Source organism: Vanellus vanellus, assembly GCF_965231255.1.
Source record: "Vanellus vanellus genome assembly, chromosome: 16".
NCBI lineage: Eukaryota > Metazoa > Chordata > Aves > Charadriiformes > Charadriidae > Vanellus > Vanellus vanellus.
In genome coordinates, this window is record NC_138921.1 from 4,203,599 (window position 1) to 4,215,172 (window position 11,574).

Below are 11,574 nucleotides of genomic sequence, written 5' to 3' on the forward strand. Positions count from 1 at the left end.
TTTGCAGCTAGATCAGTTTCCTCATCTGTATCACACTCTGGTAGCACCAAGGTTTGTGCCAACACAACTCAGTGGGAGAAAGGAGAGGCTAGAGTAAGAGCCGGTTCTAATTCAGCAATAGCATCAGCTTAAAATTCATGTTAATTTACAGACTTGTGACTTAAAATTCACAATTTCATGCTCCCAAACCCCTGATCTCTACCTCCTCAAGCCCTGTGTTTCAATAGGAATCTGAGTTCTTATTTTTCTTTCAGTCAATACATTTCAAGTCTGTCAAGACACAGATTACATCTTAGGTACATGATCATGAAGAGATGAAACTCCAAAGACAAATAAAAAATGTCTGGATTTAGACCTCAGTTGACAAGTTGTCTTGACTTTCAAGTACCTAAATGTGGCACTGCTGAATTTTAAAACGGTTATTAAAATTTAACAAGATACCATTGCTAATAACTGAACAAGATTATTTAGTTTTGGAAAAAACTCTGATATCTAGTCTTTCCTAAAATGGGTTTTCTCCTTTTCTTGCATAGTTGCTTATTAGAGCGTTGGCCAGAAGGGATAAAATTCTGACAGATATTTTATAAACATACTATCAAATGAATTTTTAAAAACTACAACATAAGCATTCACACACAAGCTTCCCAGGTTGTCAAAAGACAACCTGAGCTTGAATATCACCAAATTTTAAGAGACTTTTAATATCTGATTTACACCTTTTAATACTAAGTACTAAAATTTCTGTTGCCTAATAATGTTTTTTAATGTTTTGTTCAATTTAAAAAGTGAAAACATGTCGGATTAAAAGTTAGGCAGATACACGAGAAAAAAAAATCAGCTGAATATATAGTATTTCTTTCAGCAAGAAGGTGCTAAGGGCTCCTTAGTGGCAGAATAAGTAATCACCTCGACGTTAAACTGCCAAAATTCACTTAGGCTACAGCATGACCTGCATACAAAACCAGCCGTGAAATAGAAATGAAGCGCTCAAGGCAGACTCAAACATTAATGCATATGCTTTAGTTCTACTTCAGACCACTGCAGCGCTCCAGTATTGCAGCAGTCTGTATCTACCCAGGGTAATTGAAGGTGAAGTCAGGAACAGCTCCTATCATAGCTTCAGCTATTAAGACTCCTTAATGAATGGTCCAACAATAACCCAGGCTTAACTAGTTCTCTCTTTGCGAGGGCCTTAACCATAATAAGCCCCTTGAACATTCCTATAGTGTTTTCCAAAGATCTCACAGCATGAGGCTAACAACTGTGCTCTCATAGCCTTGAGAGCCTAGTGAGGCTGGTATTAGCCAACCTTTTCTTTTTCTTTTCTTTTTTTTTTTTTTCCATTTAAATACAGATAAAAAACTGAGGCAGAAAGCTAGCAAACGACTTCCCTGTGGATACACAGCTGACTAGTGGCATACAGAATCCAGATCTTCCGGATTCCAGCCCTGTCATCAGCCAAAAGGCCATCATTATGAAGAAAGAAATTAGTCTGGTCTTATAAATAGCATTTGAATATAAGCCTTCCTAAAATATTTGCAAGGAGTTGACCTTAAACACCAGCAGAGATGCACTGGTAGCCTGGAGCTCCAGTCACCAGCTTGCCTGTCAGTAGACCAGGGTTCTTGTCCTTCTGCCTCTCTGGATGTCTCCAGAGCCTGGATCCAGCACAAACTGTGTAACAAATCATACCCCAATCTCATTTGACCACCTCTGGCTGGTTTGGGCTCAGCATATCAAGAAAAAGTACTCAAAAATATAAACAATGTTGTTCTAAAATACTCAGGTAGCCAGGAAAAGGAAGTTTAACAACAAGCCTTAGTCAGCAACTTTCTGCTACTTTATTCTAAGGCATTAAATGATCATGGTCAGACTGGCAGAAATCTCACTATACTGTACAGCTGGAAACCTGAAATGTAAACAAGGTGCCCAACACACCTGAAATTTGGAGTACTTCTCCAAGTTCATGTTCAGTCGGCCTTTAGGATTTGAACGGCTCCTACTGTACGTCACACATTCACTTGCAATTTCTGCAGCTCTCAAATGCCTGTTAGGTATATTTTCATTTATGGTGCTACAAAAAACAAGGTCCTTTTGTAGATTACAGCATCCAACACCTGCAGCAGGTCTAATTCCTAGACTACGTTTCCTGCAGCAAAACACTAAGCCCAATACTGATTTTGTACCAAAAATCCTCTAATGTCTGCTTCTCTAAGAGTATAACTTCATTTGAAATTACGTACTTTCTCATAAAGCAACATGAAAATACAAAGTTGAAAATTGCAAAAACAGAGCTAAAGTAAACAAAGTAAAAATAACACTTTGTGTAGTAAAAAAGTCACTCCAGTAGTTACTCATTTATTCTAGTTTTAGATATCTGTGTTACTACCTCCTGCCTACCTGGGCCATCAAGTGCTGAACACAACCTTTACAACCATAACAGGAGCTTCTCCTCTATGGGAAGAGCTGAAAATGGAAAGATTGTTATCTTCCATGGGGATCCTCCAGAGAGAAAAGACACCATGCAGAAACATAAACAAGCAATTTTGAGAAACAACTGCCCGAGTTGTTGGAAAGTTTTTATTTCTATTCCTCACTTTAGGCGCTAAATGTGGTTACAGGCAGGAGAGCCATAAAATCCTCCTATTTCTGGCTGTCTGCTTCCCAAATGAACGCAAGACTCCTGACTACGAAAACATAAGCCTCTAACTTCAGCTAAAGGCTCATGTCTCTTAATGCAAAAGCAGCAGCAGAGTCAAAATTCACTACATTCTCCACAGGATGACAAAACTCATTGCTTTAGTATGCATTAAAGCACCGCCTGACTGTGGCAAAGCAGATGAGACCTGACTCTTAACAGAGACTGTTTCCATCCCAGCTCACATTTAGGTCTCGATTATCTTATCTGCTCTGCCACTCGCATACTTTCCAGATAAGAAATGTTTTTCCTCCTCTTTTGAAAGCAGCTTAGAGTTAAAACTGAAACCACATCCAATGTTAAGATTAAAAATGTTATAAATTAAAATTCATTTGAGGCTAATACTTTTTTAAAAATATTCTGTGTACAGGTTAAAACTGGGAACTAGAGTTAATTGACATGCTATGTAAGTTTTAATAACTAGTACATTCTGCAAGTGGAAAGGGAGTATTTTCTTGACTTCAGTTTATTCACATGGTTTAGGTCAACGATCAGTTCATCTGAAGTTGAGAAACTGCTTAAGAGTTGGGAGGGGGGAAAAAAGCCTGTTTTCTTTTTCCAACCTATGACTAAGAATGAGGCAAGCGAAGGGAGGATCTAAGATCCTGAAGGCGATGGTAACAAGAGGTCATTAGTTAATTCCCTCAACGACAGATACTACTTCCTTTTATTAAATAACATCAGTTTTTAATGCTGTCAAATCTGTTTTTTTCTTCTTAAGGATACAGCTCACTTAAAGTTACCTGAACCAGTCAAAACAAGCAGAAAGAAACTCACAAGAACACCCTGAACTGAAAGGCAGATTGTCATAAACCAAGTAAGAAGTAAATAAGACTGATCCAAGTTTTATGCAAAAATTTTACAAATTTGAGAAAGCATATGTGTCTTTCTTAAAGATACTATGTATCTTTGGCCTAACAAAAGCAGTACCAAATTTGGCATAAAGTCTGTTTTAATCAGTACTTTAACATTTATAAATAAATTAAAGTTTTTCATTAGAAAAAAAGACAAATGCAAATACCATTCTAAGGTTTAAATGAAGGTTTCTGCTTATTGCTTAAATTGTTTTTGAAAAAGCTTAATCAATCTACTCTTATGACCAACTATTTATTATTTTACTACAGCACTTGTGACCTTCAGTTACACTACAGTAAGACCTACAAAGCCACAGCAGAAGTAATGCCTGCTCCAAAGAGATTATAATCATCTAAAAGACGACTAGTTAAGAAACACAGGAGAGCACAAGGAAATAGACAACTGGAATTTATGTTCTCTGTAACTGCACTTTAGTACACTTTCCCTTGTGCATTGGAAGGATCAAGGGGTACATTTCATTCCTCCACCTACCTGACCCAAAAAAAAAAAAAAAAACCCCTCCAGAAGTCAACACAACATCAACAAAAAAAAAGAGAAGGGAGATGTTTTGGCTAGAAAAACTGGAAGAAAACCATATATTTACATATTCTTAATACCTCTACTTCCCATGTAAGACAGAAAGGATTTCAGTTTTTAACCTGCCATCCCATTCAGTGAGACTGAGCCATAAGAAAATAAACATCTGGATGGCTAAAAGGCCAAGAGAACTGTCAAGGCAGAGTTGCTGAGGCAATACACTCAAAGCTGTTTCTGACAGTCTTCAGAAAAAAAAATAATCCCATCTCCTTTAGTGAAACGTCCAGCAAGTTCATACATTCATTCCAGTGCAACCAGCACATACACAATTTTTGGAAGAATGCCGTTTTCATCTAAAGGGATTCTTTGAAAATTTACCACTACAACACAGGAGTGCATCCAATACAAACCACCAGCCAGAGCTGTTTACAAAGCTTTCTGCTCAGTGTTAGACTAAAAATCCAAACTCTTTTTGCTGTGTAATAAATCAGTGCTCTGCGTTTAACAATTTTCAGCAGTACCATATGCTACATACTTCCATATGTTCCATTACAAGGAAGAAAAACATCATCTCAACATGAATCATCAGTGACTATATTCTGGTAAATCTGGCTTAAACACTCACAACGTTCAAAGGCAACCCTAAATAAATCTGCTCAATTTCATGCGCAGATACTGTGCAACAGAATCGCAGATCACTTATTTAAAAGTAAGGAAAAAAAGTGTTTTAATGTAGGAAGCGAGCACACTATTTGCACCTCTCCAGAAGCAGACTCACTGTGCACAAAATTTGGCACACATTCATCAATTCCAATCTAATAAAGACATCCTGTTCATAAAATGATGATAGTGTCTGGTAGTCATAACACCTTTCATCCTAAACTGCTTAACGTATGTGAAAATACATACACTACATACAAGACTGATTCCTCTCGGTGCTGAAAAGCAGTTACTCTGGAACATGGCACCTGCCATGTTCTGCATCGCAGTAATTCTGAAGAGTAAAAAAACAAAAAAAAAAACCTCCCAACAAACCCATGTATGCCATTTTAGGCTCCAGGGAAATTCAGTAAGCAGTGTATAGTTTCCTACACAGGAGTCTATCCGGGACTTTGGGGTTAATATCCTCACTCTTAAATCTCAGAAATTATCCCTTGTCATTTTAAGTACATGCAACTTTTCCTCTCTTCCCAAAGATGAGCATAAAGCTGCTTGTACTGAAGTAGAGTCAGCATCTGCCCTGCTTTTGAGGAATTACTTGGTCTCTCAGGTAACCCAATATTTCACAGAATGACAGCAGAAGGGGGTGCAAACAGGGGGGAATTCGCTACTCCAAAACTTTAAAGGCAACCTGATGAAGGTTAGTTCACCTGAATGAGCTATGTTCTCTAGCTTTGCCCAATTAACCCCCGTGATCCAATCATGTCTAATTATACTAATATTCAGAAAGACAGACTGAAATTAATAAGCAGAACAAACTGTGAGAATGTCCTTATTTGAAAGTCTTTTGTAGCTAAGTAGGAAAGCATGCAACTGCGCGTTCCCACATAACTATTGGTTTCATTAAATTCGAAATAAACCAGAGTCCATTTTGACCTAATATTCAGGGTGGGGAAAAAATAGTAATTACATCAACATCAAGCTATTACCTGTTCAAGGGCATAAGTGCTTACTTCATTAACAACTCAGACAAACTTGTTTTGTAAGCTCCCTATATTAAATCTGAAATTTCCCTGCCCTTACAAATTAAACTAACAATTTCTTACACAAAGGGAAAGTCCAGTAAGACAACACAAACACAAGAATGAGTATATAAACAAGACGACTTCCAAACTGCTTAAGTCAAACACATTCTTTGACATCCTCAATAAGGACAAGCTTCCCAAAGCCACCTAGACAACCTAATTTCAAAAATTTCTTTGAATTCACTTAAACAACTTCTTTTAACAATAAAATACTAGCAGTATTCCAGGTTTCTTAAATCAGAGCAAAACCTGCTATCTTTACAAATCTACATTTCCATATTTTCAACAGGAGGTAAAAATGAAATACCCATGATATAATTCAACAGAATAATGACAATGCATCACGTTAGAAGCATTGCTCTTCAATGCAGTGAATTAGGACTTTATAAAGATTGAACAGAAGCTGCCACAATATCATAAGTAACTAGGAGGGCACTCAGATTTCCAATATCCTTTAGTAGCTCAGGAGATTGATGACCACACCCAATTAATTTACTTTAATTCCTATTTCAACTTTCCTCCTCGTTAATTAGGAACTGAGGTTCACATAGATTACAGTTCCTGGCATGCAATACTGAAGATGATTTTAAGTGGTGCAGGCTATACAATAGCGCTTCGTGTGCTGTAATACAGCCAGCAGATCAAAATGAAAAGTCAGCACATGTGCTACCTATGTAAAAATAAGAGAGATTTCCTTCTTTTTACACATAATATGAAGAGGACCCCTAGACTTATCAGATGAATGCTTTCTAAAATATGTTTTACTCAATAAATTAAAACAAACCTACTACAGTGATTTCAGAGAGTGATAACAACACAGTGGCAGGAAAACTCACTGAGCTACCCTTGAAAGAACTAATGAACAAGCAGGCGCAATGCAATTGCATAATGTTTATTACACAGCACTAAGCCAAAGGCAATCAAATCATTCTGGTTTAATCAATGGCCTTCAAATAAGGAAGTAGTTTGAAAATAATAAGCACAAAATAAATACTCTTTTGGGTTTACTACTTTTTTTTTCTGTTGTGTAAAAGCACATCTATTAAAAAAACTGAGCATGTGCTGAAATATGATTTTATAAAAATATATTTCTTGAATGTCTTTGATACCAAAGCTGCACTTTTATTCAGTTTGCTGTAAATGCTGTGACTGAACCATAGAGAGGTTCTGTTAAAATAATGTGAACTCTGTCTTAAAACAAAAGAAGTTTTCTATTTTAAAACATTAACCTTAGACACAAAGATTTTTTTTCCCCAGTAAAACCAGCAAATAAATAAAATAAAATCGGAAGTGTTTCAAGAAGACCTCCCCCCCTGCTATTTCTCATAGCCTGAACATTGCAGCATTTGACGAGGCTGCAGAACAACCTGGAACAAAAACCTGTAAATGGAGAAAACAACTAGTCTGTGTTCCTGGTCCAAACTCGCTGACCCCACCCTATGCGCAGCAAACTTCACTGACACTGCTACCCCTCTGCTCCCCAGCCACAGGGTTTCCAGAACAGCCCACCAAACTCCAGGCTAGCTATATACAAACGGGCTTTTCTCTTAGAGGCACGACAGCCGATTAGTCAGAAGGGACAGGGCCCAGTTCTGTCAAGAGACAACCCCATCCTGCAACATATTATGAAAAAGAAATTTATCACCAAAAGCCTGTTGGTACAAGATCTATATTTAGAATGCACATAAGTAGCAACATCTCATCTTTAAAAGTTTTGACTTGCAGGGATTTTTTTTAACTGGTAATGAATGTAACAAAGCAAAAGGGAAGTACGTACAGAGAATCTCTGTAAGTAATACACATACGGAATTAGTTTGCAATCTGAAAACTCTCAGATGGGAAGGGAAGATGGAAACAACGTAGCTTGATTTTTTCTCAAATCAGATGCCAGGTGAAGTTATATGATGAGCTACAGGGTAAATAAGAAATCTTGATTTGACAAAACCTGAAAAAAAATACATTAATGCAGATATGAACAGTTTGCAGCCTCACTGTAAGTGCATAAAAAATTAAGTTTTCAGGTATTTGTATGACTTTCATTGTTAAAAGAGAGTTTGTAAACAGGTATTCACATTTAAAATATTCCCTATATTGTTACAGCAGTCCCCCAGAGCTCAGAATTAGCTAGCTACCAGTAGTAATAGTTTTAAAGACACAAAGAGGAACGAGCACGGTGTGTTATTTCTCTCCACAAACAATCCATTATCAATGTAGAAATACCAACACATGTACTCTAATAAATCTAGTACAAGATACGTTAAAATAATGACCACTAGCAAAATAAGCTACATCACTCTAAGCATTGTAGCCCTGTTGAAAATATGTAAGCAGACCTTGGAGAACAGATTGGAGCCCACTTATCCTCACCCAAACACGAGCACCATAAACTGCAGTCAAGAGCGTCATACCCCTCCTGCGCTCTTACCCAGTTCAGTATTAACCACATTGTGTATTGCAGAACAGCTTCTGCAGAAAAGGTGAGGAGCATCCCGCGTCGATCCGTAACTCTGAAGAGCTTTCATCCTTTTATTTAGATCACTATCCCGTACGGTGAGCAATGCAATTTGAAATCCTCTCAGACAGAAAGCGGAAGCGAGCACGGCTCTCCCACAGCCTGGGTAAGTCCTCCTGCTAGGAGGCTTCTGCACAGCAGAGAGGCCATACCAGCACCACCTGTTTCCCTGTTTTTAAACAAACATGGCAGCTGCCACTAGACTGTGTGCTGAGCCCAAGGACTCCACACACCTACCAGGTCAGTGTTCAACAGCAAAGCACAACCCTGAGGAGAATGCCCTGGTTGTGGGCAGCAAATCCAGCACTGAGCTGCTCGATTCTGCCCAAGCCGAGTAAGTGACCAGGGCAAACCTGGATGCTACCTGGGCTACTAAATTTTAGAAGTATCGTAGTTACAGAATTAGGGAAATAATTCCACTTACATCCCAGGAAAAAAAAAACAAACAAACAAACAACAAAAACAAACAAACCACAGCCAACCAAATAAATTAAAAAACACCACTAAGAGATATATATAAAAAACAAAATTCTAAGGGCTTAATACTTGCCTAGTGTCCTCCTTCTTTCTCCTTCCCACGCAAATACGAGTACTGCTAGATGACATTCAGCACCTACAGTAAATCATTTCTTGATGTCATTAAAAGGACAGACACACCGGCTAAGACCAGACCTACCTAATTACTTCCAACTCAGTTTAAAGGAAGCTGACAGTAACCAAGCTCCGCTTTTCACTCGTATTTTGCTAGGCCAATAGTACTGCCGTTCAAATTACTTGCTCACAAACAGATCCGAGGGGTAATCTTTACCGACAAACGCTGTCTATCCGAGCTGGAAGCGTCCCTAGCTTGCAGCTGAAGGAAACGCAGCCTCTTTCCCTCCTCTCTTCACGTCTACTCTCCCACCGGGACACCCCCCCCCTCCCGCCCCCCGCCCAAGTTACTGTGATACACCCTAGCTGCTGGCCTCTACCTCCAACTTGTGAGCTCCTCGACCAGCAAACTCAGGACAGCTTTCCACACAAGGCAGCTGCATGTCAGGAGTCCTACAAAAACCGGCACAAGCTGCTGGGAAGCTGCCCCCCAACCCCTGACCCCCCCGCCCCTCTTCCCCCTCAGCCCCTGCCCCCCCCCCCAGCCCCTGTCCCAGTACTCCCAGCCCCAGAACCACCGCAGGACGAGCCCAGCTGGCCATGGGGCTCGCTCATACCCCCGTCCCGACCTCCCCCCCTACTCGAAGCCCGGAGGCAGCTCCGCCGGTCCCCAAGCAGCCCCGGGCGGGCCCCGCTGCGGCCGCGCCTGCGGGGAGCTTCGCCGTGAGGCGGCCCCGGGGAAGCCCAGCACCCCCCGACCCAGCAGCCAGCGCCCCGCGCCGCCGGGACAGCGAGAAAAGTGCTTTATTTTACCCCCAAAACCGCTGACTGACCCCGGCGGGACCCGCCTGTCAGAGGAGAAGCCGCCGCGCGCGCCCCCTCAGACGGCTCCCACCCCCGCGCCTCACCTGGTGCCGGCCGGCGGCAGCGGGCCACGTCCGAGGCGCCCGGGAGGGAGGCGAGAGGAGGGGTGGAGGGTGTCCACCGGCCCGTCCCCGTCCCCGCCGCTTCCTGCCACGGCCCCGCCGCCGCCCGAGGTGCGGCTCCCCCTGCCAGGCGCGGCCAATCGCGCGGCCGCTCGGCGATCAGCTGTAAGGCCTGCCCGCCACGGGCGGGAGGGAGGAAAGGAGCAGGTATCGGCTCTCGGCTACCCAGCCTGGCGGCTCAGGCCAGGCAGCAGAGCGCCGCCGCCTCATCGATCGTGCGCCCCTCCCCCCCGCATCGGTGCTCGATTCAGCCGCCTGCGCGGTCCCGCAGGGAGCGAAGGTGTCGGGGTGTCCCTGGCCGGGGGCCACCGTTAACGGTTGGGGCCGCCCTTCAGAACCAGGGCGGCTCCTCAGGGCCTGGCTGGGTGTTGTCGAGGCTCATGGTGGCCCCAGGTGTGTGAGGGGCTGGATCGGGGGCCATGGCGGCCTCAGGGGCCGTGTCGGGGCCTGTAGCGGGCTCGGGGGGGGTGGCGGCGGAGCCCGGTAACAGAGCAGCTCTGAGTCTAAAGACTGCTGTCAGTACCAGGGCAGCCTCAACAACGACCAGTGTTGTGGGTCACATCAGGCAGAGATTCCTTGTAACAAAAGAAAAAGAGAAGGTTTGTCTTAACGGTGGTGTGCCTTAAGGAGGAAAAAGGCCTCAAAGGAGAAGGAACTTTAGCAGTGGTTCAGATGTCTCGATTAGGAAGAACTCAGAGCAGAGAGACAGGGTAAGGTGATACAATGTTGTTGTTCTTACACCTTGTGGTTCCATACAGCCCCTGAATCTAGAGCAAATACTCCTTCCTTTATAGCTGTAGAGCCCCATAGTGGCTTATCCTTTGGTGGTTTTTGAGTACTTTTCTCTTAAACAAAACTGAAGGAGCAGAGCTTTATCATCTGCCTCATGCAGCCTCATTCTACTAACTTGTTTCTGACAACTATTTTCCTCCTGGGCTTTCTTCTAGGACCATCATCATACAGGCCTTTGAAACTAAAGGTACAGAAACTTGAAAGCCATGTGTTCTGGGCTCAGGGTGTTGGTATGCATCCTGTTCTTCAAAGGCCAAGGTACTATATTACAGGTTTTCTCATTGTAGTCATCTAATTCATACAATAAATGAGTTGCCATGATCTCTGTTTATAAGCTGAGCTTCATAGCCTTTTTGTGTCCATTTCTTACAAATGGAAAGAAGAACATAGTGAGCCTGACTCCTGTGCCAGCTACTCTGTGAATAGCTGATGCTGACAAAGCAAGAGGCAGAAATCTTTCTTCAAACTAAGTGAATGTATATAAAACAATAAATGAGTCGTGATGAGAAAAACAGCTTTGATGAAAACATGAGCCAAAAACAATAGCTTGGCAGAGAAGTTTAAACTTTCCCTGATAGCTCTTTGGGGCGTAGACAGTTAAGTTTCTGCATTTGTAAGGGAAACATGGCATTCCTTAAAGCTGAACCTCCTCCCTTGGGTTTCCACTGAATGCCTGAGAGATGAGAGTAGAGGGTGTCTCCAGAAGGCTAATATTAAACATGAGGAATTAGTATGGAGGGAGCAGCAACAAGTGAGATTCCAGTTTTGACCACAGACTGAGCTAAAAAATTTTGCCTCAGCAGCTGTGTGCAGTTTCTTACTGCACGCAGCTCCTTGTGTTCAAAGGGTTCTTGTGTG

At 42.1% G+C, this 11,574-nt stretch overlaps 1 protein-coding gene across 1 annotated transcript in view; it reads right to left on the reverse strand.

Annotated features, from left to right (window-relative positions):
* The window catches only part of TAOK3 (TAO kinase 3), a 94,550-nt gene extending 84,593 nt beyond the window's left edge, over positions 1-9,957 (reverse strand). The window contains exons 1-2 of the mRNA XM_082491386.1: positions 9,847-9,957; positions 8,898-8,960 (exon numbers count right to left, since the gene is read on the reverse strand). The gene's annotated coding sequence lies outside the window, so the exon portion shown is untranslated. The remainder of the gene's footprint in view (positions 1-8,897; positions 8,961-9,846) is intronic.
* Positions 9,958-11,574: the final 1,617 nt, after the last annotated feature.